We start from the raw sequence: 27,442 nt of genomic DNA, 5'->3' as shown, positions 1-27,442 counted from the left end.
TACCACAAGTAATCTATCTCTAGGGCATATATGCTGGATTTTCCACGGAGATACAAATAGCAACAGCACCCAAACCCACACTCCATAAGAGGTTCACACTAGGCTTTGCAAATCCTGATTGATTTGCCTCACAAGGCCCCTGTGAGTGAGGAATATTATAGATGGGGCTGGTGGCACAGCCTATTATTAAGGTTGCCGGTCACTTCCCATTCCTAGCCCCTGTTTTCAGTTGCTTGTAACTTTATCAAACTTTAAACTTTATCAAACTTTATCAAACTTTACTTTATCAAACTTTAATTATTTGGGATGTAATTTCCCATGTTGGGTGCTTGCCTCAGTCTGAATCTTTTTGGAAAGTTTCAGATAAAACAATGTATCTGCTTCTGAGAAAGAGGTTGTGGGGTGGGGTAAAAAAGTTATTTTTCCAAGTTAAAAATGCTTTGACAACAGTTTCATTGAGAAGCTCTAGTGCCCCCACGTGTTGGAGCAGAGACTTAGAATTTGGCAGAGGGATAGACTTTGTGGGCAGGTCTACCCTTGCAGTGCTTTGCCCACACAGTACACCGGTACAGGCATATCGGCAAAGCTCTTCTAGTGAGGACTCAAATTCTTCCAGGAAAACTACACTTTTGCTGGGGTAACTTATTCCAGCCCCTCCGAGTGAAACAAGCTATACCAGTAAAAGCACTTTTTTGCTGGTGTAACTGCATCTACATGAGGGGCTTTTGCCAGGGCAGCTACATCCATCTGGGATCCCACCTCATCACACTCCTGACCAACATAATTCTGCTGGCAAAAATTGGTAGTGTAGAGCTGGACTGTGTCTGGGATTCACTTTTTGCTGTCCTCGTGAAAATTCACCCAAATGTGGCCAAGTGCTGAGCCTTTGAAAAACTGTAGTTTGCACATGCTCAGTGGGGACTTGTTAAAGTTTTGGAGCCAAAATCTCAGGAGAGTCTGTCCACACTGAGCATGCTCCATCCCCTCACAGCTCCTACATGTGACCAGACCGTGCATGTGTCATCCCCACAGAGTGACTGAGCACGTTCCAGCCCAGGGTGGGAGGGCCTTAACATTGCAACCTTAATGTTCTTTTAATGTAGTTTTGGGGTATGTTATGTAAATGGCCAGCAATGGGTGGGGAAGCTGGGCTGTGAGTCAGGAACCTTAGTTCTGTTTCTGACTCTGCGCCTGTTGTGTGACCCTTGGCAACTTTCAATGGAACTCTCGACAATAAGAGAAAAGCTCATCTATGTTGGAGACAGAACTTTCCCCCAAGCGCTAAGGACCATCACAAACCTCACCACTCTCTGCTCCAAGGGCAAGGTGCATTTATTTGACCTTGCTTTCTCCTCCCCTTTGCCTCATATGGGGACGATATTTGAAACTGGGTCTTCTACCTCTCAGGAGAGTCTACTGGGATGGAGGATATTTTGGTGTGGGCCTTTTTCAATCTCTCCTGCTGAAGCTGTTCCACTTTTTATAAACAAGCAAACAGCCATAAGAATACAAGAATGGTCGTACTGGGTCAGACCACTTAGTCCAGAGTCCTGTCTTCTGACAGTGGCCAGTACCAGATGTATCAGAGGGAATGAACAGAACAGGGCAATTATCGAGTGATCCATCCTCTGTCATCCAGTCCCAGCTTCTGGTAATCAGAGGCTTAGGGACACCCAGAGCATGGGGTTGCATTCTTGACCATCTTGGCTAATAGCCATTGATGGACCTATCCTCCATGAACTTATCTAGTTCTGTTTTGAACCCAGTTACACCTTTGGCCATCACAACATCCCTTGGCAACAAGTTCCACAGGTTGATTGTATGTTGTGTGAAGAAATACTTCCTTTTGTTTTAATTTCACTGGGTGACCTCTGGTTCTTGTGTTATGTGAAGGGGTGAATAACACTACTGTATTCAGGTTTCAGAGTAACAGCCGTGTTAGTCTGTATTCGCAAAAAGAAAAGGAGTACTTGTGGCACCTTAGAAACTAACCAATTTATTTGAGCATAAGCTTTCGTGAGCTACAGCTCACTTCATCGGATGCAGCGATGAAGTGAGCTGTAGCTCATAAAAGCTTATGCTCAAATAAATTGGTTAGTCTCTAAGGTGCCACAAGTACTCCTTTTCTTTTTGCGACTACTGTATTCACTTTCTCGACAGCATTCATGATTTTATAGACCTCTGTGATATTCCCCCCCACACACCCACACATCCCATCATCTCTTTTCTAAATTCAGCAGTCTCAGTCTTTTTAATCTCTCCACATTTGGAAGTTGTTCCATACCCCAATCATTTTAATTGCCCTTCTCTGTGCTTTTTCCAGTTCTAATGTATCATTTTTTGAGATGGGGCAGCACTGATCCCAGTACAGATCCTTGGGGGACATCGCTATTTGTCTCTCTCCACTGTGAAAACTGACCATTTATTCTTACCCTTTGTTTTCTGTCTTTATACCAGTTACTCAACATGAGAGGACCTTCTCCCATGACTGCTTACTTTGCTTAAGAGCCTCTGGTGAGGGACCTTGTCAAAGGCTTTCTGAAAGTCCAAGAAAACAATATCAACTGCATCACCCTTGTTCACATGTTTGCTGACACCCTCATAGAATTCTAATAGATTGGTGAGGCGTGATTTCCCTTTACAAAATCCTTATTGACTCTTCCCCAACACATCATGTTAATCTATGTGTCTGATAATTCTCTTTATTATCGTTTCAACTAGTTTGCCCAATAGTGAGATGAGGCTTATTGGCCTGTAATTGTCAGGATTGCCTCTTGAGCCTTTTAAAAAAAATTAGTGTTACATTAGCTATCCTCCAGTCATCTGCTACAATGTGATGGGGCGCTCTACTCACCACATGTGGTGCCCCCTCCTGGCCGCTCTGGGGATTAGCTCACGAGGTCAATGCCCTTTCCCGCAGTCGCACACTGTCATTCCGTCTCTCTCCCTGGTCTGTCGCTCCTCTCTCACTCCAGGAACTGCAGTGTCCTCTTTGTGATTCAGCCCACCAGCCAGGTCACTCAGCGTCCCCCCCACCCCTTCCGAGGTATAGTCTTTCAAAGTTTCTGTCATTCCCACAGTGACCCAGACAGTTGTCCAGTTCACAGCCCTGCTGGTGCCACTTCCTGAGTGGCAGGTAGAGGAACCCGGGCCCACCTTCTATCCTGGGTTTCAGACAAGAGATGCTACAACAAGCAGCCAGGGTCTGTTCTGTCCCCAACCTTGCTGCTTACTCCTTAGGCTGCTTCCTACTCCAACACCCTCCCCTCGGTGGGGTTTGCTGCCTCTCTACTCCCTCCTCCCAGGGAGCACCCGTGAGCTATTTGCCTCTCTAGCCCCCAAACACACCTCCTATCTCCCAGGGAGTGACCGAAGACGATCCCACTGCAGGTCAGGTGGTCAGTAATATATTCCTACTGCTTTACTCTTATTATTCAAGCTTGGAATTTCTATCCGTAGTCATTGGAGGAGGGGCTTGAACTTGGGCTTCCCATATGCTAGGCGACTACCCTAACCACCCGGGTATAGAGACATTCTCCCCAGTTTCTTCCATCCCAATGACTACTTAGAATCATAGAATCATAGAATACCAGGGTTGGAAGGGACCTCAGGAGGTCATCTAGTCCAACCCCCTGCTCAAAGCAGGACCTATCCCCAACTTTTGCCCCAGATCCCTAAATGGACCCCTCAAGGATTGAGCTCACAACCCTGGGTTTAGCAGGCCAATGCTCAAACCACTGAGCTTTATGAATGACTATGACTTTGCGACTACGAATGACAGTGAATAGTCCTTGGGCCAGGGAAAGACAATGAGAAGGCTCCACATCAGACAGGGAGGGAAAGTGAACCTAGTTTTCTCAAGTCCGTATTTTAGCCACTAGGCTAAAATTTATAAGGAGGATCTACTTCCTCCTGTGGCTGGTTTGTGACTGCCATCCAAGTCCTGAAAAATAAATAAGTAAGTAAGTAAATAAAGAAATAAATAAAAATAAAAGACGAAAAGTATTCAGCAAATTTGTGTCAAATTCACACTTGGCTTCAAGCTGACAAAAACTGCAAATAAACAATTCCCCTGAAAAATTCCGCCCAGCTCTCGGTTGAGGGCACATCCACAAATGGTTAAAACGACAGGTGAAATGTTTCCTCCTATACATGTACTAGAACTGAAGTTCCTTGGTATGACAACACAGTAGAGCAACTTCATATCTAACCTCACCTTAGAAGGCCAAGCTTGTTTAGAACGGCTGAAAACAGACCCTGGGTCTGATTCCCCACTGCCTTGCAACGTGAGTATTATTCTTTATTATTTGTATTTCATTAGCACTTTGGAGGGGGGCATGGATCAGCGTTCATGTTGCGCTCCTCGTCAGTACCCGGCCCGGGCTGGGGAAGCTAATGATCCGATCAGCAGACTAAATTCGTTGATGAATCCTGGTCACTGGCCACCTGAGGCACGTGGCACATATGCTAAGAAGAAGAAGCACCTAGGAGCCTTAGTCCTGGAGCAGGACTCCCTTGTGTAGGACCTGTACACACCCAGAACAAAAAAGATGGTCACTGACCCAGATGACAATCTAAGGCTTGGTCTACACTGGGGGGAGGATCGATCTAAGTTACACAACTTCACCTACGTGAATAGCGTAGCTGAAGTCAACGTACTTAGATCCACTCACCGCGGTGTCCTCACTGTGGTAGGTTGACTGCTGTTGCTCCCCCGTAGACTCTGCCTATGCCCCTCGCTTCGGTGGAGTACCAGAGTCGACGGGAGAATGCTCGGCAGTCGATTTATTGTGTCTTCAACAAATTCAGACTAGAAATAAGGTGTAAATTTTTAATGGTGAAAATAATTACCCACTGGAACAATTTACCAAGGCTGATGGTGGATTCTGCATCACTGACCATGTTTAAATCATGAGTGGATATTTTCTTCTAAAAGATCTGCTCTAGGAATTATTTTGGGGGACGTTCTCTGGCCTGTGTTATACAGGTAATGGAGAAGCTGTTCCAGCAATTCTACCCAATATTTGAAGACAGAAAGAGTTGGGGCCCTCTGTGTCAATGTGAGATCAAGTACAGGTGTGTCCTTTTGAGGAGCTAAAGAGTCTCTTCTTCTTTACTTACTGAACTAAAATAAAAAGCTAATTGGAGACAACCGCTTTGTGCTGTTAATCAGCCACTGTGCTCCACCCCAGAAAAGGCGGCATTTCAGGATATGTGGGTGGGTGTGATTCTGGCCTGGACTCTATGCACAATTTTAATAACCCTTAAAACTCTACTGCAGATGTAAGCCAGACCTGCTTGGTGTGGCACTCCGTCCCCCTCTAGCGGTAGCTATATCAGCCAGAGGTTGATAAGCCTGCCGTAGCCTTGGCTAAGAGAGAGTAGAGTCTCCTGCATTAAGCTCCAGAGATCCCAGGTTTGATCCCAGCCACTGACGACCGGGGTCTGTCGGCGTGACACAGAGCATAAGCTGTGCAGGAGGCCTTGTGTAGTCTGTCGGCATTGGGGTGAATTTCACCTGTGCAGGACAGCTGTCCGTCTGTCAGTGCAACACCCCTTGGGAGCACTCAATTCATCTGCAGTGTTGGAATAACTCAGTCTTTGGCATAATTCACATGGATACACTCAGAAGGTGGTGGCAGGCGGGGGGCAGCTCACGCCAGAAAGGATGTCAAGTGATTGATTGCCAGCATGTTCCAGGTCAAGGCAAACCCAGTGTTCCTTCGATGTCCAAACATCTCAGCGATTTCAATTTCAGCATGAAGGAAAAGTTCTCAGACACCATCCATCAGGGAGTTGAACCATTTGGTAACGTCACGCCTCCAACCATGTGAAACGTACGTCAGCGTGGGGGGCTAACGGAGCGAGGCAGCCCGGCCTCTGGAATGCATACGTCTTGTAAATATTAGCATTACACTGCATGGAAACTCAGCAGGCGTAAGCTTCTGAGTCAGGCTTGTGCTTTGTTTTCATCACTTGGAAGCCCGTTGCCCTCATGTGTGTGTGCCGGCGCGTGGGCCAGGAATATATCAGGCATGACACTACGGGTAACACGGTAGATGTCAGGACTCAAAAGTGGGTAGAGTAATGGACCGTTGTGTGGGGCTGTCACTGGCTCCATCCAATTTAAGGCAGGGATTTGATCTCTTCTAAAAAAGAAATGTAGCCCTGGAACTTTGACCTTTTGACGGAGAGTTTAGCTGGTGCCCTCTGGATGGGTGTGGATTTGACGATGGTATACACATTAACTGACAGAGAGAAGAGGCCGGATGCTGATTCCACTTTCACTGGTGTAAATCCATTATAACTCTCCAGAGATTGGACCAGATGGGCCACAATTCTGACCCCCCAAGGCAGTTTCTTTGGTCTGTGAGTTCCTCCTGATTTACAATGGCCTAAGCAAGTGGCTGAGAAGAACCAAATTCTGTAGTCAACTTACAATGCCCTAAAGGTATGGAGTAACCCGGCGGAACTTATCACTAGAAATACTCCAAATTTGCACTGGCATAACTCAGAACAAAATCTGAGCCCAGGTTTGGGGTGGGCGGGGGGAATGTATTTGTGCCTCAGAACTCTACCTCCTTAGTTCCCTATACGGCCCCTGTCACAAATAGTTTTGGGTGAAAGCTATACTGAAGAGACCTATTTCAAGTTGAACTTATTTGGAAAGGAGCTATTTTGGGTTGGTCCTTTTTAGAAGGGAACTTGTCATAGTTGGTCTGGCCCTTTAAGAGGAATGGGGCTCAGTTTCACCTGGGACATAGCAACCATCCCCCAGCTGATCCTGCCTGAGTGGGAAAAGACCTCCTCAGACTCAGTGAAAAAGAGGGACAAAAGTTCAAGCCCAAATTGGGCACAAGTGGTTTGAGTTTGTATCTTTGTGTGAGTTTTGCTAGAGGAATCCAGGAGGGCACCTTGCAAGGCCCTGCCCTGAAAGAAGAGTGAGCACTGAGAGGCCGTGGATCTTGTGAAGAATCAGGTACACATTGGGCCTAGGAAGGGGTGGTGGGAAAGGCCTGCAGACAGACTGAGGCAGGAAGAACCTCAGGAAAGAAGCAAGGGATGGGTCTGATAGACAGTCCTTGCCTGCTTACCTCAGGGTCCCTGGGCTGGCACCCAATGGAGAGGGAGGGTCAGGATTCCCCAGGGGTGAAAGTAACTTAAAGGACTTATCGATACGCTGGAGTCCTGAGCGGGGGTGTGGCCTCAACCAGAAGAGGCGGGGCTTGTAAATCGAGATTTAAAGGCCCCGGGGCTCCTGCTGTGTCTGGGAGCCCTAGGGCCTTTAAATCACTGCTGGAGCTACCAGCTGCAGAGGCGGCTGGGAGCCCCGGGGCTCAGGGGCGATTTAAAGGGCCCGGGGCTCCAGCTGCCGTTACTGCTGCGGAGCTCTGGGCCCTTTAAATTGCCAACAGAGCCCTGCCGCCGCTACCCTGGGGCTCCGGCAACAGGGCTCGGGCGGTGCTTTAAAGGGCCCGGGGCTCCCCGCAGCGGCTGGAGCCCTTTAAATCACCGCCAGAGCCCTGCTGCCGCTATCCCAGGGCTCTGGCAGCAGGGCTTGGGAGGCGATTTAAAGGGCCTGGGGCTCCGGCCGCTGCGGGGAGCCCGGGCCCTTTAAATTGCCAGCCTGGGGAAGCCGGTCCGGTCCGGCACAGCATACCATACCGTACCGGCTTGCTTTCACCGCTGGGATTCCCCTACCAGCCCTGCTCATGAGTTTCACATTGCAGCGTTGTGCTCCTTCAAATCTGAAACTCAAAAGAAAATAAATTCAGGGGCGGGGAGGTGAAGAGACAAAACCTGAAACCAAAGAAAATATTTGCATGGGGTATTATTATTTGTTATTTGCCTCAACTTAGCTCAGAACCCATTCTGCTAAGCACTGTACAGGTAAATAGTAAGAGACAATTCCTGACCCAAAGACAGACGGAGTGGGAACCTCTGTAAACTGAAACCGTGAGTTTCACACAGCTCTAAATATTAATTTCAACCATTTCAGCATTAGGGGACTGATCCAAAACTCACCGAAGTCAATGGGAGTCTTTCTGCTGAGGTCAGTCAGTTTCGGATCTGGCCTTAGAAGCAGCTGAGAGCTGCACTGACCCAAAGGCAAACGTCACGCTCTGGTTGAAACACATGCGCTTACCTACGACTGCCTGCTCGCTCGTTGCAGCATTCCTTTGCTCAGCCCTGGTTCTACTACACTGAGGGCTGGCCACTGGGGCGGCACGCAAGGCTAAGCAGAGTGTGGTTTTTTTGAGCTGCCGTAGGCCACTGCCTGATGTAGGTTTAACCTTTGAGAGCCCTGCTTCGTGCTTCAAAATTCGTAGCCGCTGAATCACATCGATGACCTCAGTTTTAGCACCAACCTAGCAAGACATAACTGCAATGGAATTCCCCTGCTGAGGAAGGGAAATACTGGAGAGCCCACATTTTTCAGAGCCTGTAACTACATCACTTCAGGGCTGCTAGTCAAGAAAGCTTGACGCAAAGGTCTCTAGTGTCCTACAGCCTGTGAATGTCTTTGCTGTTGGAGTTCTACTGTTATTATTAATATCAGTAATAACACTTGGCATGTATATGGCACTCTTCACCTGCCCAAAGTGCCTTGCAGACATGAGCGAGACAACGTGGCTGAGGTCATATCTCTGATTGGACCAATTTCTGTTGGTGAGAGAGATGAACTTTCGAGCTCCTGAGGAAGAGCAATGGGTAAGCTCAAAAGCTGGTCTCGCTCACCAACAGAAGTTGGTCCAATCAGAGCTATGACCTCACTCACCTTGTCTCTCTAATATCCTGGGACCGACACGGCTACAACACCACTGCCTACAACAATTGCAGGCATTCATTAATTAAGCAAATGCAGAAAAAAATTGTATATCTGTGTCTATCTATGTGTATGCAATGATTTTAAGCAAGAATTATCTGCCCGGTGGATGGCAGAGGTGGGTCTTGAGGGGGGATTTACATGCTAAATTGGACAAGACACAACTTTTCTGCCTCAGTTTCTCCATTGGTATAAAGGAGTTAGTAATGCTTACCTATCTATTTCACACAGCATTGTGAAGATAAATTAGTTACTACTCGTCAATTACTTTGAAAATGAAGAGAACTATATCAAAGTGAAGCATGTTTAAGCATTTACTATAACTGTACAAGCGCGAGGTGAGGTCGTAAGGTGCTCAGATACCATGTTGACAAGTACAGTGTAAAGGCTGTGATCCAAAGCCCATTGAAGTTAATGGAAACATTCCTATTGACTTCAGTGGGATTTGAATTGGGCCCTAAATGACTAGATATGTAGTTTTGGTAATGCTGACCCTTCTTCTATCACCAGTGCAACCTCTCTATTGAGCAGTAACAGAATTCCAGGGCTTTGCAGGTCAGCTTCTGAGTGGAGGAGAAATCAGTAATGGGCAGCCTGGGTATTATAGGTGTAACTTGTTTTATTTACATATACACCAGTCCTAGAACAGAGGTTGTTGCCAACAGCATGCAGGGCAATCTCTTCTTCCTGGAATCTCAGCCCAACAACAATACCTAGTTCCCAAGATACAACTCTGCTCAAGAAAGAGCTCCACCCAAGGCACAGAGCAAACTCCACTTGCTCACACATTTCTCTCTGCAAGGGAGAATCTTGCATAACAAAAACTAACAACTAGCAGCATGTTCTCCCAAGACTGAACATTTGCTTGTGCACTAAGAGAAGGAACTTAGAAGACTATGTGGTACATCACCACCTCGTGGTGACTGCCCTAACAATAGTATGACCTTTTCTCCAGTTTCATCTGCTATGAATCACCTTCCCACTGCCTGGAAACTGGGAAGAGTTGATGAGAAAGCCAAAGGTACAGTACTCTTAGCCAAGGGCTCTTGGGACGAGTATCTGTAACACATGGAGTGGGAACATCTGATAACTTCATTTCTTAGCTTTCCATCTCTTGGTAATTGAGCATTTTGTTGCTCTCTTTTATTCACCTGGGTCTGCTTTGTATTCCAGGTGCGCATGCTTTGTTCTTTGTAAAGTTAATAGTCTGAGCTGGCAGACATGCTCGCCAATTTGTCCTACTTTTCTCGACAAGGACAGTCATTAACAGATCCACGCTGAATGACTGGAATGTTAAGCGAGGCACGCGAATGCCTCTTAGCCATGCACTTTCCACATGTATACTCCAGCTCCAGCCAGATAGGCACAGAAAGTGTTTCTATTATTTCCAGCACTGTGCCCACCAGCTTAGCACCTGATCCAGCTCTGCTAAAGTGCATCCCATTGACTTCATTCGGAGCTAAATCAATCCCCTAGAGCCCAAAATGCCCCTCATTCATTAGCATGTAAAAGCTCCCCCTCCAATGGGCTATTTTTTGACAAACTCGGGGTCTGTCTACACTGCAATGTAAGCCCAGGGTTAATAGAACTCAAGTTAGCAGACCCTGGGTTTGTTAACCTAGGACTTGAGTGTCTATACTCGTTTGTAACCCCAGGTTAGGAATTGTTGAGTCCCAACCTGTGGCTCCAGCATCCACACTGCATTATGTGGGTCTGAGTCCAATTGCCCACATCCCAGACTTCCTAGTGCCCTCCCAAAATGTGGCTGCTCTAGCCCTTTGTTTGCGGTGCAGTGTGGGAAAACTTGACTGTCTACCACACTGCCCAGAAGACAAAGAAAGTTGGCCCATGGGATTATGGGATATTTTTAACTGACTCCCACAGGACAAGTCCAGTTAGGTTGAATCTACACTGCAAAGCAATAGGGCTTGAATCCTGGGTCCCAGCTTGACTCAGACTTGGACCCACCACGCCATAGGGTCCTGGGATCCTGAGTCTGAGCCCTGGGTTAGTGCAATGTGTACACAGAAGGGGGGGGGGTTAACCTTGAGCCTGAGTTTGAACCCTGGACTTACACTGCAGTGTAGACATACCCCCTGAGACCAGGAAGAATAAAAGGGCAGAAACAATGTCAGCCAAAGAAAGGTAACTTAACTGGAAGAGAATATTTACCTAAGTGGAAAGGAAAACATTGATGGAGAAGAGATGAAGCTTGAAGGTATAGGTCCAGACTTATGAGAAAAAGGATGGCTTTGTGATTAAGACCTTGTAATAGGAGTCAGCCTATATCAGTTCAATATTGGTTCTGACACAGATTTCCTACTTGATAGTGGGAGATTCAAATAGCTGCCCCGTGCCTCAGTTTCCCCATATATGGATAATATTTACTTACTGCATATGAGATATTATGAGGGTTTGGTAATATTTGTAAAGTACTCTGGAGATAATTATCTGCACTGTAGTTTAATATTAGGGACTGCATGAACTGGAGATGTTACAAATTTATAGACATGTCTGTGAGGGGTTATGTTTATAGCAAAAGGAAGATAAATTGTTTCCATACTGTGGACTGAAATTCATGGTTTTTAAGGCTTGATGGGACTTTTATGACCATCTAGCCCTATGTTAATTACAAGATCAGAATGAGAATCACAGTATTTTAACCAAGAATTTGTCTGCTTCACCAATCCTGGATTTCAAGCAGCAATCATTGCTTCATAATTTGATCTGCAGACATGATGCACATGCAAAGGCAGTGAGAAACGAGGGATGGACTGTGATGAATGAGAAGGTGTTAGGTGGAGACCATGGTGGTGCATGCCTGTAGTGAGTCACCCGCTATGGAAGGTCCGTTGCACCCCCAGAATTAGAGGCGGGATACTCTCCATAAAACACAAGTTGCAGTGGAATCTGGCAGGGATTGCATGAGTTCTTTAGGTTGTTCCTGGGTTTTTTTATGTTTCTTGCCCATGAGTGTGTGTGTGGAATAGTGGCCGGATGGTCGTGACTGTATGTAAGTAGACAAGTCACGTAGGGCCAGAATTTTAAATGTATTTAGCTGCTTAAAGATGCAGCCAGGTGCCTAGTGGGGTTTTTAAAAGCACCTAAAAAAGTTAAGTCCCTAACTCCCATTGAAACCAATGGGAATTAGGTGCCTAACCTGCTTAGATCAATGGAAGTTACGCACCTAACTGCATCTTTAGGTCCCTAAATACCTTGAAATCTTGCCCTTAATGTCTCTGAGCCTCAGTTCTTCCCACATGCTTCCTTTTTGTCTTGTCTATTTAGATTGTAAGCTCTTCAAGGCAATGACTGTCTCTTTAATATGTACAGCACCTCGCCGAATGGGGCCTCTGGGTGCCCCTGTGCTATGGCTAATTATGATTTGATTTAGCTAGCTAGCTTTCTAATTGATTCCTTTTAGCATGCCAGCCTCCATGGTGTCTAGTAAGCCTTCCCATATGCGTGTGAGGTCAGTACTCACATCTTAGCCATTTTTCAGATGGGGACACTGAGGCACAGAGAAATGCTGTTCAAAGTCCCACAGTGGCAGAGTGGGGACTAGAACCCAGGAACCATGATTCATAGACACCCTGTTCAATGGACAAACAGTTCCTAAGTGTGGGAATTTAGAATGACGGTCACAAAATCCGACTTCACAGGGTAAGCGCTGCTTCCTGCAGGGATCAAAGGCCACTGAAGTTAGTAAGACTCTAGTATTTCCTCCTCTGGGCTTTAGATCAAGGCCCGGAAGAGGAAGAGGGATTGTACCCTCACATGAGATCCTACTGTCAGAATTCCAAGACTGGAGCTAACATGTGTCATTTGCCACCTGCCAAAGATCCGAAGAGCTGGTGCAAGGTCTGGTTGCCTGAGAACATCCCTGTAACCTTTACATGATCCTGGAAACATAGTTTCCATTTCCCGTATGTAACATTTGACACTGCATGTTGCCAGCCCAGCATAGGAGTGGAAAGCCTTCCTGCTTCAGAGCAGACACTCCTCCAGCAAGGGAACTCAGAAGGAGCTCTCAGGACAGCTGGAAATTGAGCCATGCCGGAGATGTTGTAGGTGTTGTCTTTCTGTGGGAAGGGAAATAGAACGATGAGGCAATGTCATTGCAGCATCCCTAAAGCTTCTGATAGCACAGCGGGTGGCTGACTGGGTACTGTCTATAGTACTGTGCAAAACTGGTCTGAAAAGTCCTTGTAGCTAAACAGCATAAGCTGCCTTGAAAGCTGCAGCCTAAAGTTGGTTGGGAAATGATTTTTTCTCCAGTTTTCATAAAAAACCAAAACATAAAAACACGGATATTTTAATTGAAAACAACATTTTCCTGGAAATTTCATTTGACAAAATTCCATTTTTTGACCCCCCCGCAAAATGCATTGAAAAAAACTTTGACTAGCTCTATATAAAACTGGAGAGAGAAACACAATAACGGGAGAGGGACAAAGAAGAAGAAAGGGAGGGAAAGGAAACGATCACAAGTGAAGAGAACCTGTGTGCATGGGTTTTGACTAGAACAAAATCCTCTGCCTCAGATTTTGTGGGGTTTTGACAATTATAATTGGTCTGCAAACAAGTGCTGTCATTTTAACCCTAAATTAACTACATCTAGAGTGGATGTCGTTAGGCTGGTATGAAAATGCATACAGTGGTGTACCATATGGGAAAGGGAGTAAACTACACCAGTATATAAAAGACATCTTTACAACAGTATAACTGCATCCACACTTGGTGTTGAACCAGTATGACTATTTAAAAATTCATACCTCTAATCAACACAGCTGTATCGGTACAAAAGCCGTGTTTAGACTAGCAAGGGAGAGTCACAACCTCCAGACAGGCAGGTGATTTCCCCCCCTTCCTGTCGAAGCCTGTTAAGGACAATGACCACTTCCTTCCAGCAGCAGGAGAAGTCAGTCCATAATGAAACAGGGGACCATAGCCAGTGAAATAGCGTATATGCCCTATAGAAATAAGCTTCAATTAGAGTGGTCCACAGGCTTTCAGGCCTTCATATCAGAAACACATAGGAATAAGAAAGAGGCAAAGGGCTAAATTCTTGTTCTCTGATACGTGGCTATAAATCCAAAGTAACCCCACGGAAGCTAACGGTTCCTCTGGATTTAGGCTGGGTAACTGAGAGCAGACTATGGGCCAAAGAGGAAAAAAGGGGTGGTCTTCCGCCGGCTGAAGTCAAGGTGAGTTATTGCTACAGGGAGGAGGGATAGCTCAGTGGTTTGAGCATTGGCCTGCTAAACCCAGGGTTGTGAGTTCAATCCTTGAGGGCGCCATTTAGGGATCAGGGCAAAAATTGGGGATTGGTCCTGCTTTGAGCAGGGGGTTGGACTAGATTGACCTCCTGAGGTCCCTTCCAACCCTGATAGTCTATGATTCTACTGGCTTCAACAATGCCCATTGGTAAGCAGGATTATTCCCATCCAGCTCAGCGGGGCTGAGTCCTGAAAAAGCAGAACATAACAACGTTCCCTCTGCGTGTGGAGGGATGTCTGAACGTGAAATACGGAATGCCCTGAAGGACGTAGTGTGCTACCCCTTTAGGATAGCAGCGTATCTGACGCTGAACCTCAGTTGTTGCGACACTAATGGGCCCCACTGTATTAAAGTGTCCTCGCTCATACACTCCTATCCATCAGCATTAAAAATAAAACCATAATTTTTGGCTCATTTGCATGGAAAAAAGCTTTCATGAGCCTGCAGATGTTCTCACTCCAGCACTTATAATTTTATTACTCAAATATGAACTTTTCGCCAACCAAGTGTAATGAAAACATAATATTTAAATATAAACTCCATTTACCTTTCAAGTATTCTTCTTGTCCAAAAAATGTCCTAGTAATTAGTGTCTAAATCAGGCCTTGCTCTCATTATTCATCTCTTCTTGTGCTTATTCGGATTAATAGAGCTAATTCTCCCTATGTGACATCATCACTGTTACTAGGGCAATGGACTGTGATGTCACCGATGTAAGACAATGGCCTCTGGCAATGAATAAACCTGCAGGGAGAATGAGTAATGAAGGAATTGAAGGACACATATACTGTATCAAAATATCCCGGGATCCAAACTTCCCACAAATACCTTAACGCGGGGGTCTCACACACGCAGCCCGCCAAGCTCCCCACAGCCCCCCCCCCCCCCCCGTCCCCTCCCCAGCGTGCTGCCTCCCCAGCCTACCTCCAGGCCAGGGGTGGGCAAACTACAGCCCCGGGCTGGATCAAGGTAAGCGGCGCCAGGCCGAAACCCGAACCCCTCCTACACCCCGCACCCCAACTCCCTGCTCTGAGCTCCCTGCTGCACCCCAACCCCCTGCCACAACCCGCACTAACTCCTGCACCCCAACCCCCTGCCCTGAGCCCCCTGCCACACCCCGCAACCCTCCTGCACCCCAACTCCCTGCTCTGAGCCCCCTGCCGCACCCCAACCCCCTGCCACAATCCACACTTCCTCCTGCACCCCAACCCCCTGCCCTGAGCCCCCTGCCACACCCCGCACCCCTCCTGCACCCCAACTCCCTGCTCTGAGCCCCCTGCCGCACCCCAACCCCTTGCCGCACCCTGCACTGCCTCCTGCACCCCAACCCCCTGCCCAGAGCCCCCTGCTGCACCCCGCGGGCAGGGGCGGGGGTGGAGTGGGGAGCGGGGGCAGAGGCCCTCGGTCCAACGTACAAGTTCTCCTGTGGCCCTCCTGGTGATTCGAGTTTGAGGCCCCTGCCTTAATGCACGTTATAAGCTCAGCTTTCATCAGATAAACTATTGGCTGTCTGTACTGGCCGTGAAACTTTTTTCGTTGGGGTTACTGATGGATAATATTATGTTGGGTGAATTGCGCTTAGCCCTGCTGTGTGCTAATGACGGCTCTTTCATAATCACATGAAAGGTTCTTCAATCCAAGTGGAGGGTGAGCACATCAACAACACAGAGTCATAAACGTTAGAGACGGAAAAGCCCTGTTTGGTCACCTATCTGCCAATGTAGAATTGTGCCCTACAATATATTTCCCATTGCTTTGTCCAGTTTTGGTCAGAGATAGTTATATAACACAGCTCATCATCTAGCCCAATGAATCTAGGCTACGTCCCCGGGGAGACGATTTGACAGTCTAATGGATCTCCGTGTCAGAAAGATTTTTCCTGATATTTAGCCAGAATTTTCCTTCTTTAAATTCAGCCCATGTCGTAGTTTTGCCCCTTCGTACTTCATGAAACAATTCGCCCCCTTAGCGTTTGCATCCTTCAGATAGTTTTAGACCTTGATCACGACCCTCCTTATTCGTAGTTTCACCAAAGGTGTACTTAACTGGCCAAATCCTCCTCTTAGGGCAACTCTCCTGTCCTCTTTGGCTATTGAACACTAGCCTGGGCTGCTTTTACTTGGGCCTAGGGTTATATCAATCTTATGTATTCATATGCCGCCCATCTCCATAGTACCAGAGCACTTCACAATCTTTTCATCCTCACAACGTCCCTGTACGGTAGGAAAGTGCTATTATTCCCATTTTAGAGATAGGGAACTGAGGCCCAAAGAAACTAGGGCCCAGATCCACCAGGGGACTTAGGCTTACTTTCACCATTAATAAAAAATTACTCTGAATTTATCTAACTTCAATTTCCAGACATTGGATCATGTGATGCCTCACTCTTTCTCTTTGTTAAGCTAAATAGATAGGTGACTTAGAATGTGATCCTCAAAAACCAGTACACTTGGCGGGGAGCTGCCTAAGCTAACCAGTCGACCGTGCTGATGGGGCAGTTGTGTCCTAAGCCCTACCCCTCTCTCAGAGAAAGGCTGCAGGGAGTTGCCGACTTCTGCTTGTGATCCACAAACTGGGGAGAGATAGGTGCTTCTCGGCCTAACTCTCATGCATGGCCTGATCGGGCAGGTATGCTTCGGGGCCACCTAATTCCACATCAAGTGGCTGGGGGAGAAGGAGCTCCCTGGTAACCGTTAGCCTCGTGGTTAGAGCACTCAGCCGGATCATGGGCGAGCTGTGTTCAATATCCCCTCCGTTTGATGAACTGGGATCTACCACCTCAGTAGAGTGCTCTAACCATTGGCCTATGGGGCATTCTGATGTGAGTCTCCCTCAATCTCTGCTGTTGCAGTTGTTCCACTTTAATTAAATATTAATGCAGCCTGAGAGAGTGAGAATCTGGTTCAAGCACTCCCCTGAGGGCAGCAGATCCCTATTCAAATCCCTTCTGGCCGGACAGAGGCGGGACTTGAACTGCTGGATTCCCACCTGCCAGGTGACTACTGTAATCAGGGGGCTGAAGGTTACAAGGAGCTCCTCCTGCTACTGCTGCTCCCTCCCCTCGCCTCCCTGATTGGGCCCCATGCGTGAGTTAGGCAGAGGACCTGCCTTCTCCCAGTTCCTGGAAAGCTCTGGGGCTTAGGCTGGACACAGACCTCCAGAGGCCTCGATGGAGGCCGCCGTGCACGCGCCCACAAGCAGAAACTTGGGCACCCAGAGAACTTTTACTGCAAAAACTTAGGTGTCAAGTGAATTTCGGGGCCTGCAGGGCTGGGCAGCAGCCAAGTCAGAGTTCTGTGGATTGCAGTGGCTCCTAAGGGACGCCCCCAGCGTCACACTGGAAGTCTGTGGCAAAGCAGACAATTGAAGATCAATCTTCCAAGGCCCAGGTGAACACCCTAACCACGGGAGCATCCTTTCTTTCTTCCAAGTCAGAGGCTCGTCTCATTAGAAGCCTCCTAAGGAACCACAGTTCCCTGAAACTCGCTTAAATATGACAAGAGTTTGAGATTCGCAATCCAAGCCTGTTCGTGGGGTGCAATCTTTGGAGACAGATCACAGGAAACAGGCAAATTTGGGTTGTCGTCCTCATTCTTCTGCTTTGAAAATCAGGCTCCCAAGGTCCCCTGTTCTTATATTTCCGAGACATGCTTTCCTTGGATGAATAGCCTGCATTTGCCCGGTGCTGGGCTTCCCCACACATGCTATGTTTTTGCTCAGAGAACTCAGTGCTTTAGTTGTTTTGGGTGAGTACTTTTTTATGGTGCATCAGATTTCCCCATGGGGATATATATGCTAGTTCTTGCACCAAATATTGGAATGGGAGGGGTAGAGATAAGGTTCTTTTGAAAAGGTACTTGTTATTTTAAATGTTCACACTCATTTAAGAGGTTGTAGTGAATGGGGAGGATTCAGAGCATATATCTTTACTCTCTACCGTGTCAGAAAGACAATCAGCGTTTCTATGTGTTAATTTCTTTTTCTTTTTTAAAAAAATATTAGGACAATACAGAGCTTGGGAACTGTACAAGGTTTCATCTTCCCCCTGTCTTGTGTGGCATAGATATGAAGTTTATCAGCAGTCTTCCCAGCTACCTCCCACCTACTGAGGTATGTCAGGTCCACTGTCTGGCTCATCATACCCCAAAGAATTTTGGGTTAAGAGAAGAGAGTTCCATAGATCCCTAGTTGTAATCAGATATTGTGGCGAGGGACAGCAGTATAAAACCTTAAGATAGGAGCCCCATGGGCCCAGTTTTTCAGATCCAGAGGGTAAGTGACTTCCCAGAGCCCCCTGTTTTGTACTGCTCTGAAATAGAGAGATGGAAAGAAATTCTGGATGCTAACCAAAATGTCAGATCAGGGTACATGGGGACATCTGACTAGCAAGCCAAGAAACATTCCCAGCTGCAGATTTGACACTTGGAGAGTTTTATATTACATTTATTTTCTAGTATTTGATTTACAGTACATTTCTCCATATCTATATTCCCAGACACACACAACAACAAAAGCAACAACAAAACCCATAACAACCTCAACATTGGGCTGGAGTTAAGATTGAGAGTACATATCAGTAACTTAAGTGTGAAAAGAAATGGAAATATGTTACAATGATTCACACCACATGGGGGATATACAATATATAAACACATTTCATATTAGTTTATGTGTATGTATATATATATACATACACAGAGAGAGAGACTGCCAGATGTATATTAGATATATTTATATTCCTATTCCTATATTATAACATTCAAAAACCAGTCGGAGAACACTTCAGTCTCTCTGGTCACTCGATTACAGATCTAAAAGTCACAATATTATAACAAAAAAACGTCAAAAACAGACTCCAACGAGAGACTGCTGAATTGGAATTAATTTGCAAACTGGACACCGTTAAATTAGGCTTGAATAAAGACTGGGCGTGGATGTGTCATTACACAAAGTAAAACTATTTCCCCATGTTTATTCCCCCCCCACACACACTGTTCCTCACACATTCTTGTCAACTGCTGGAAATGGCCCATCTTGATTATCACTGCAAAAGGTTTTTGTTTAATTCTCTTCTGCTGGTAATAGCTCACCTTACCTGATCACTCTCCTTACAGTGAGTATGGTAACACCCATTGTTTCATGTTCTCTGTGTATTTAAAATCTCCCTACTGTATTTTCCACTGCATGCATCCAATGAAGTGAGCTTTAGCTCATGAAAGCTTATGCTCAAATAAATTTGTTAGTCTCTAAGGTGCCACAAGTACTCCTTATATTCCTATAAAATTCTTGGTAGGTATCTTACCACTATCTTACAAAATAACAGTTAAAGCTGAGCGGGAACTGTTTTTTTCTGTCCTGTGAAAATTTCGGAGATTTTGAAATCTCGTCCTGTCATAAGAACATAAGAACAGCCTTACAGGGTCAGTCCAAAGGTCCATCTAGCCCAGCATCCTGTCTTCCGACAGTGGACAATGCCGGGTGCCCCAGAGGGAATGAACAGACAGGTAATCATCAAGTGATCCATCCCCTGTTGCTCATTCCCAGCTTCTGGCAAACAGAGGCTAGGGACACCATCCCTGCCCATCCTGGCTAATAGCCATTGATGGACCTATCTTCCCTGAATTTATCTAGTTCTTTTTTGACCCCTGTTATAGTCTTGGCCTTCACAACATTCTCTGGCCAGGAGATCCACAGGTTGACTGTGCGTTGTGTGAAAAAATACTTCCTTTTGTCAGTTTTAAACCTGCTGCCTAATAATTTCATTTGGTGGCCCCTAGTTCTTGTGCTATGAGAAGGAGTAAATAACACTTCCTTATTTACTTTCTCCACACCAGTCATGATTTCATAGACCTCTATCATATCGCCCCTTAGTCGTCTCTTTTCCAAGCTGAAAAGTCCCAGTCTTATTAATCTCTCCTCATACGGCAGCCATTCCATACCCCTAATCATTTTTGTTGCCCTTTTCTGAACCTTTTCCAAGTCCAATATATCTTTTCTGAGGTGGGGCGACCACATCTGCATGGAGTATTCAAGATGTGGGTGTACCATGGATTTATAGAGAGGCAATATGATCTTTTCTGTCTTATTATCTGTCCGTTTCTTAATGATTCCCAGCATTCTGTTCGCTTTTTTGACTGCCGCTGCACATTGAGTGGATGTTTTCAGAGAATTATCCACAATGACTCCAAGATCTCTTTCTTGAGTGGTAACAGCTAATTTAGACCCCATCATTGTATACGTATAGTTGGGATAATGTTTTCCAATGTGCATTACTTTGCATTTATCAACATTTTGTTGCCCAGTCACCCAGTTTTCAGAGATCCTTTTGTAACTCTTCACAGTCTGCCTGGGACTTAACTATCTTGAGTAGTTTTGTATCATCTGCAAATTTTGCCACCTCACTGTTTACCGCTTTTTCTAGATCATTTATGAATATGTTAAATAGGACTTGTCCCAGTACAGGTCCCTGGGGGACACCACTATTTACCTTTCTCCCTTCTGAAAACTGACCATTTATTCCTACCCTTTGTTTCCTATCTTTTAACCAGTTACCAATCCATGAGAGAACCTTCCCCTCTTCTCCCATGACTGCTTACTTTGCTTAAGAGCCTTAGGTGAGGTACCTTTTCAAAAGCTTTCTGAAAATCTAAATACACTATATCCACTGGATCCCCCTTGTCCACATGCTTGTTGATACCCCTCAAAGAATTCTAGTAGATAGGTGAGATACAATTTCCCTTTACAAAAAACATGATGACTATTCCCCAACAAATTATGTCCCAAATGTGACAAAAAAATTCAAAAGCTCAAAACCTGTTGCAAAATGACAATCCTCCCCCACAAAAAAAAAAAAAAAAGAAAGAAAAGAAAAGAAAAAAAAAAGAAAAGGAAGAAGAAAAAAAGAAAAAGTGAGTTTGGGTCAATCAAAACATTTTCCTTCAATAATTTTTTTAAAATAAAGTATAGTTATCTTAAGTTTCAAAACCGAATCGGAACATTGGCATTTTTCATTTCAAAAATGTCAAAATGAAACATTTTGACAATTTTGAAGCTTTTTATTTTGGGGAAAAACATAAAAATTATTGATAAAACAATTAAAACCCAAAGTTTAAATTTCCAAGGTATTGACATCAACATGTGATTTCTCAAGTATAATAACCTGGGCGGTGATAAATGACTGCATATTAAAGCTGATTGAATCACTGGTTGCCAGTAATAGTCATTGTGAACATTGGTATATTTTTCATTTGTGAAATAATGCTTATTTGTGAATAACTGCATTATTTGACCAACTCTCTAGCTGACTGGGTCGTATTTATCAAATAATTGTCTGAGACTTTTTCCCATCATTCAACATATATTGTTGAGCAATTGTCCCCACCTCACGCTATTCAGCCAATTCTACTGCCTCAGCTAAATGTTTGATTGTCCAGACACTGAAGTCAATATCAACATTCCCATTCGCTTCAGCGGTGCAGTAAGAACCAGCATTCATCCTACAATGGCTTTGCCCTTTATTGCCTTATTTGCTATTCTTGGAAATTCCACAAATACTGTTGTAAAAGCCAGATGTGGTGGCAACCTAAATGTTGAGTCTTTTAAGGGCACCACCCTTCACTCCAGATTTGAGGAAAAGGAAGTAAAAAGAAGTGAAGTGAGAAGAATATTGGTAGGAAATTAAAAGGAGTACTTGTGGCACCTTAGAGACTAACCAGTTTATTTGAGCATGAGCTTTCGTGAGCTACAGCTCACTTCATCGGATGCATAGCATATCGTGGAAACTGCAGAAGACATTATATACTAATAGATTGAGAGCTAGGCTGTTCAGATCTGATCTAGTCCCCATCCTTTTATTTATTTATTTATTTTTATCCCTCTCATGTAGAGAAGGAGGGGAAAAATGGGACGTTAAAAGTAAGCTACACTTGTTTTTTTTAGAACCTCAAAATCAATTTGGCTGCAGTTGTGAATGAAGGCTCAGGGTGGTCCTTCTGATCTCACTTCAACTGAATTCTCCATCCCTCGAAATTAAGCTCCAACACAATGGAAGTAGTGTTTAGGCTTTGGTTTTAACCTCAGAAAAGCAAGGGGATTCAAAGATAACGCTGTCGTTTCATCCTCTGTTGTGCACTAGGGAATACAGTGTCGGCTCCCTGGATAATCTTTCAAACCGTATGAAGTAAATACCTAGGCATGACCTAAAGCCTGATCCAATGCCCACTGCAATCAATGGAAATACTCCCAATGACTTCGGTGGGCACTGGATCAAGTCCCAAGTGAGGTAGGGTGGAATGATTTTCTAAATGTCTTTGTTTTTGTGGCTTCCATTCCGAATCTTAAAACCAGAGGGAGCAATATGTGGCTATATTTAAATAATCCATTGCTATATTTTGTTCCCCACGAACATTGATTTTATTTTTCAAAATTATGATATCGCGTAAATATGTTTGGAGCGCCACAAAATGGCATAAAAGAGGAGGGTATCGCTGAGGGTTTTTTTTTTTTCAATCTTAAGTCTGTGGTGGGTCTATGAGGTACATATTGAGCTCTAATTAATCCAAGGCAGCTCCTATGAATCCAGTTATTTTGGCCATTGGTTATCCTGCTGCTAATTCACTTGTGGAAAAGAAAGATGTATGATGGGGATTCTAAAGGCCTCCCCTCCATCGAATATATCACACACATACACACAGAAAATGGAATCCATCCATCCTTTAGTATCGTGAGTTTGGGTTAAAGAGCTGCATGGCTGGGAAAGTTTTATAATCACATTCTCTGGATTGAAATTATGTGGTAAAGATCAGGTTAACCTTGGTGCTGCTGGCTGCCAAAAAACACAGAAAATTCCTTAGGAAGCCAACCTTTATGCTACACTGCGATTGAGCTTTAAAACATATTTTTATACTTGCAAATATACAGGCTGCATTTCTCTAGGAGAAGAATATCCACCAGGGCAAATTCACCCCCCGCCCCATCTAATTTCATAGATTTCAATGTGTTTATATCTGTAATTAAATTTAACACATTGACCAAATGTGCAGATGCAATCTATCTCTTAAGTTTCAGAGTAGCAGCCGTGTTAGTCTGTATTCGCAAAAAGAAAAGGAGGACTTGTGGCACCTTAGAGACTAACCAATTTATTTGAGCATAAGCTTTCGTGAGCTACAGCTCACTTCATCTCTTAAGTGTCACAGCATGAGGGCCTTGCCTTTCTCATACCAGTCATCACCGCTGGAGTCAATGAGAGAACAGAATTTGGTCCGATCCAATCAAATGACTGAAAAATGGGAAAACAGTCTGATGGATAATTTCAAATGGCCAAAGTTGTTTTCACTTTGCAGTGTCCAATGGGACTCTTTTCCCATTTGTGATGACATTTTCACATTGTGGGGTTTTTTTTTTAACCAAAACTGTAATATAATATTTTTAGCCATTTTGTTCTTGAAATCATGATGGGGCAGGGGGAAGAGAGGGGTTGCTACTGAAAATGACATTTTCTTACAGAAAGCTGGGCTTTTGGTAAACAAAAACGGCTAATAGTGACTTTGAAAATCATTCTAAAAACAATAAAATGTTGACAAAAATTGATAACAGTGTTGCAGGAAATGCCATACAAAACAGAAAATGTCACTAATATTGATGGTTTTCAATGAAAAATATCTTTCTGTGTTAAAAATTCGGACTAGTCCTATTTCCAGTTGGTGTCACTCTGGTGCACAGATGATTCATATTCATAGAACACTTTGCGTTGGTCCACAAAAATTTGTTGAAAGTTTTGAAGAAGTGGGGGATTGGGGTGGTCACTGGAGAGAAGGCCTTTCTCTTCTGAAGGGATTCACCCAATGGAAAACTCAGTGAACCACTGCCTTTGGCATATGTCTCAAGGCCTTCAAATATTTAACTATGCGAGAATTTCTGCATAATATCAGGTCTCATCATACACAGAGGTTCAAACCAGAACACTAACAGGAGAGACTTGGTGTCTGCGGGACCATTACTCCAGCAAATAATGTGGAGACCCTTAAGAGAAAAAAAAAGGGCTAGATCCTTAGACGGTGTAAATTGACATAATGGATTTATACCAGCTGAGGCTCAGGTCCTGTATCTTTCCAAAGAAACGTAATTGTTTTATTAGAATTACAGTATGGCTTGATGACCGGAATACAGTAAATGTAATGAACTTGGATTTGAACAAAGGATTTTATTATTGTTTCATGAAATCTTGCCTGAAAGTTTAATTCATCTGGGATTAGATTGGACTGTGGTCAGGCACACTGCAGACCGGCTAAACGAGCGTAAAAAAAAGATTAAACACATCGAGATTCGAGCTGGTCCAGAATTTTTCAACAAAACCTCTTTTGTAAGAAAATGTTGTTTTCGAAAAGCTGAAACTGTTCACAGGAAAGGGGACGTTTTGATGAATTTCACATGGGGGGGGGGGGGGAATAAACATTTTGTCCCATTTTGACATTTGTTCAACAAAAAAGTTCTGTTTTTCAGTTCAAAATGACTTTTTATTTTGAAATTTAAGAAAATTTATAGTAAAACAAAGTTTAAAAAGTCAAAATCTGAACAAAATGTGTTGAAATGATCAAAATTAAACATTTCAAATTTGAAACACTTGAAGTTTGATGGGGCTTTTCGCTGGGATTTTTGATTTGCAAAATTTGAGACTTGACTTTTCATCCTGATTTGGGAGGGGAAATTTTTTCAAAATCTTGAAAATTCTTGCAGGATGGGGAAAACATTTCCTACCTGACTCCGATAGCAATGGATCCATTGGGATAATACATGGCTCAACCTTAGCTCCATTGAGATTTAATATCTTCATTAATGAACATGAAGTAAACAACACGTTAATGACATTTTGAGGTGACATTGAATAGAGAAAACTGCAAGCACCTGCCATAATTATAATAATAATACAAAGAGACTAAAGGGCTGATACAAAACCCCTGGAAGTCAGTGGAAAAACTTCCATTGACTTCCGTCAGACTCATAGGGTACGTCTACACTGCAAAGCTGCAGTGAGTTTTAGAGGCAGGGTCTAGAGACTCAGGTTTGCTCTGTGATGTTAAACCTGAAGCCAGCCCCCTACCCTAGGCTTGACGGCCTGAGCTCCAGCCCCAGCCGGAATGTCTATATATCTATTTTTAGCACTGTAGCATGTGTCTGAGTCTATAGACCTGGGCTCTCAGACTTGCTGTGGCAATGTAGGCATACCCCAAGAGAGAGTAGACATGTGGGCCTAAAATAACAAAATAAAATTCAGTCTGGAAGAATGCAAGCTGGTACATCTTGGTATACAGATGGCAATGGCTGGAAGCTGAAGCTAGAAAAATTCAGACTGGAAACAAGAAATAAAATTTTAACTGAGTAATTAACCATTGGAACAACTTACCAAAAGTCTTGGTGGATTCTCCATCCCTGGCAAGTTTTAAATCAAGGCTGGCTGCTTTTCTAAAAGATCTGCTCTAGGAATTATTTTGGGGAAGTTCTCTGGCCTGTGCTATAGAGGAGGTCAGACTAGGTGACCAAAATGGTCCCTTCTGGCCTTGGAATATATGACTCTAGAGAGGAAGTAACTCAAAATCTGAGAAACTGTTACACTGAAAGATATGTAGGAGGGATGGTAGACAGGAAGTTAGACATGAATTGGTCACGGGATATTAGAATAGTAGAAGGGTCCATGATATTTGGGACCGCATGTGCAAAGGCATGGGGTTAAATGTCCTTTTTATGCAGGTGTGGAGGTATCGGTACTTCTCTAAAGGCCCACTAATAGAAAAATTGTTGAGTTGGATCATGACCCCTACATTTGTATACGCACCTGAAATACTGAGTTCAGTTCTGAGCACTATGTAAAGATATTGATGCTCAGAGAAGATTGAAATCTGGAAGCTCTTAAGGAAAGACCTAAAAAGCTAAAGATGCAGCATAGCCTGGTGAAGAAACAAGAAAGAAGAGAAAAGGCGATAGTCTCTGAATATGTGAAATATGTTAACACTAAGGAGGTTGAGGAATCATTTAGTGTGATTCTTATGGGTATGACTGGGAGTAATGGGATGAGACATGGAACATGTAGGTTGAACAGCAGAAGAATTTAGGCTGGATACATGAAGGCTATGGGAGAGTTTCCCCAGGGAAAGCAGTAGAAGACACATCATTTAGGATCTTGAAAACTAGACTGGACAAAAACACTAGGAGCCTGATTCACCATATCATAATTGCTAGATTTATAGTTGTGGGGTTCCCTTGAAATCAACAGCATAAAACTAGTGTGGCTGAGTGGTTCTTCTGGCTGTAGAAATGTACAGTTGGGAACAGCCTCGCTTAGGGACTAAGTTGCACCGGACGAGCTAAGCCAACGTTTCCACCTCTAGCTTCTGTGATGCTATGCTACCTTGAAATGGGCCCCATTGCCCTATGCCCTGGTGTGTGTTCAGTGCTTTATACAAGCCATAGCATTTCACCCAGTGGATTCCTGCATGGAGACCCTTAACATGTGGTTGAACTAGAGCTGATCTAGAAAGACATCCGGTCTAGATTTAAAGAGTCAGCTGGACAGTTCTAACTCACAGAGAACTAGAGCGGATCTCCAAAGACATCCAGTCTAGATTTAAAGAGTCAGCTGGACAGTTGTAACTCACAGAGAACTCACAGAGAGCTATTGCTAACAGGGATCCACAGCGCTAATTCATGGAGAAGTGGAAAAGAGCAACAGCAATTTCTCCTCTAGTCCAGGGCCTGGATGGGGCGTGGGGGCATACAGTGCTATCTCCTACCGTGTTTTCTCCATCTGCTTTCAGCTGGCTCGAGTGCTCGGTCTTCAGCCCTGCCAGTGGAAACAAGTGAATTAACCCTTGTTGACTTCAAGCTATTTTAGCTGCACACAAAAATAACCACTGTCGCTGGGAGCAGTCCTACCAGTGGAGACTGTCGGTTTCTGTATTTCACCTCCGCCTAGCAGGGTGCTCCCTGAGAGACAGGGCGGGGTGTTATCAGTATGTCAAGGCAGACAAGCTCTGTCTCTGCACTGTCACTCACTGGACAGCTATTTATCTCTCCCAGTCCTGATACTGCCTCTTCGCACCCACAGTGAGAGGCGATAGTGGTGCTATCTCTGAGGCTTTACACCCAGCTCCGGCCTTAGCTAACATCCTCTCTTTGATAGGAGACAACGGGGTGGTTCCTAACAAGGCCCGGTACCAGACAGCGAGAGCAGGAGGAGAGGGAGGCTTTAAGGTAGGATCAGCTAGGTGGCTCACACGGAAAGGGTGCCACTCTATCACACCTCGCACTCCTCAGCAACGACAGCCAACAGCTTCTTCCCTG

General features: G+C 44.7%; 1 long non-coding RNA gene across 4 annotated transcripts in view; it reads right to left on the bottom strand.

The window, feature by feature from the left end:
* Positions 1–27,121, bottom strand: part of LOC119565435 — a 40,278-nt gene extending 13,157 nt beyond the window's left edge. For 2 of the 4 annotated variants that reach the window (XR_005224129.1, XR_005224131.1), the window contains exons 1-3: positions 26,893–27,058; positions 4,674–4,810; positions 2,855–4,526 (exon numbers count right to left, since the gene is read on the bottom strand). This is a non-coding gene — a long non-coding RNA (uncharacterized LOC119565435). Of the gene's footprint in view, positions 1–2,854; positions 4,527–4,673; positions 4,811–26,892 lie in introns of all 4 variants that reach the window. The other 2 variants (XR_005224130.1, XR_006289162.1) reach the window with 2 other exon arrangements.
* Between the last annotated feature and the right edge of the window lie 321 nt (positions 27,122–27,442).

The sequence above is a fragment of the Chelonia mydas genome, chromosome 2 (genome assembly GCF_015237465.2).
Source record: "Chelonia mydas isolate rCheMyd1 chromosome 2, rCheMyd1.pri.v2, whole genome shotgun sequence".
Taxonomy (NCBI): Eukaryota; Metazoa; Chordata; order Testudines; family Cheloniidae; genus Chelonia; species Chelonia mydas.
Note: the sequence above shows the minus strand (reverse complement) of the source record. Positions and strands in the feature narration are given on the sequence as shown.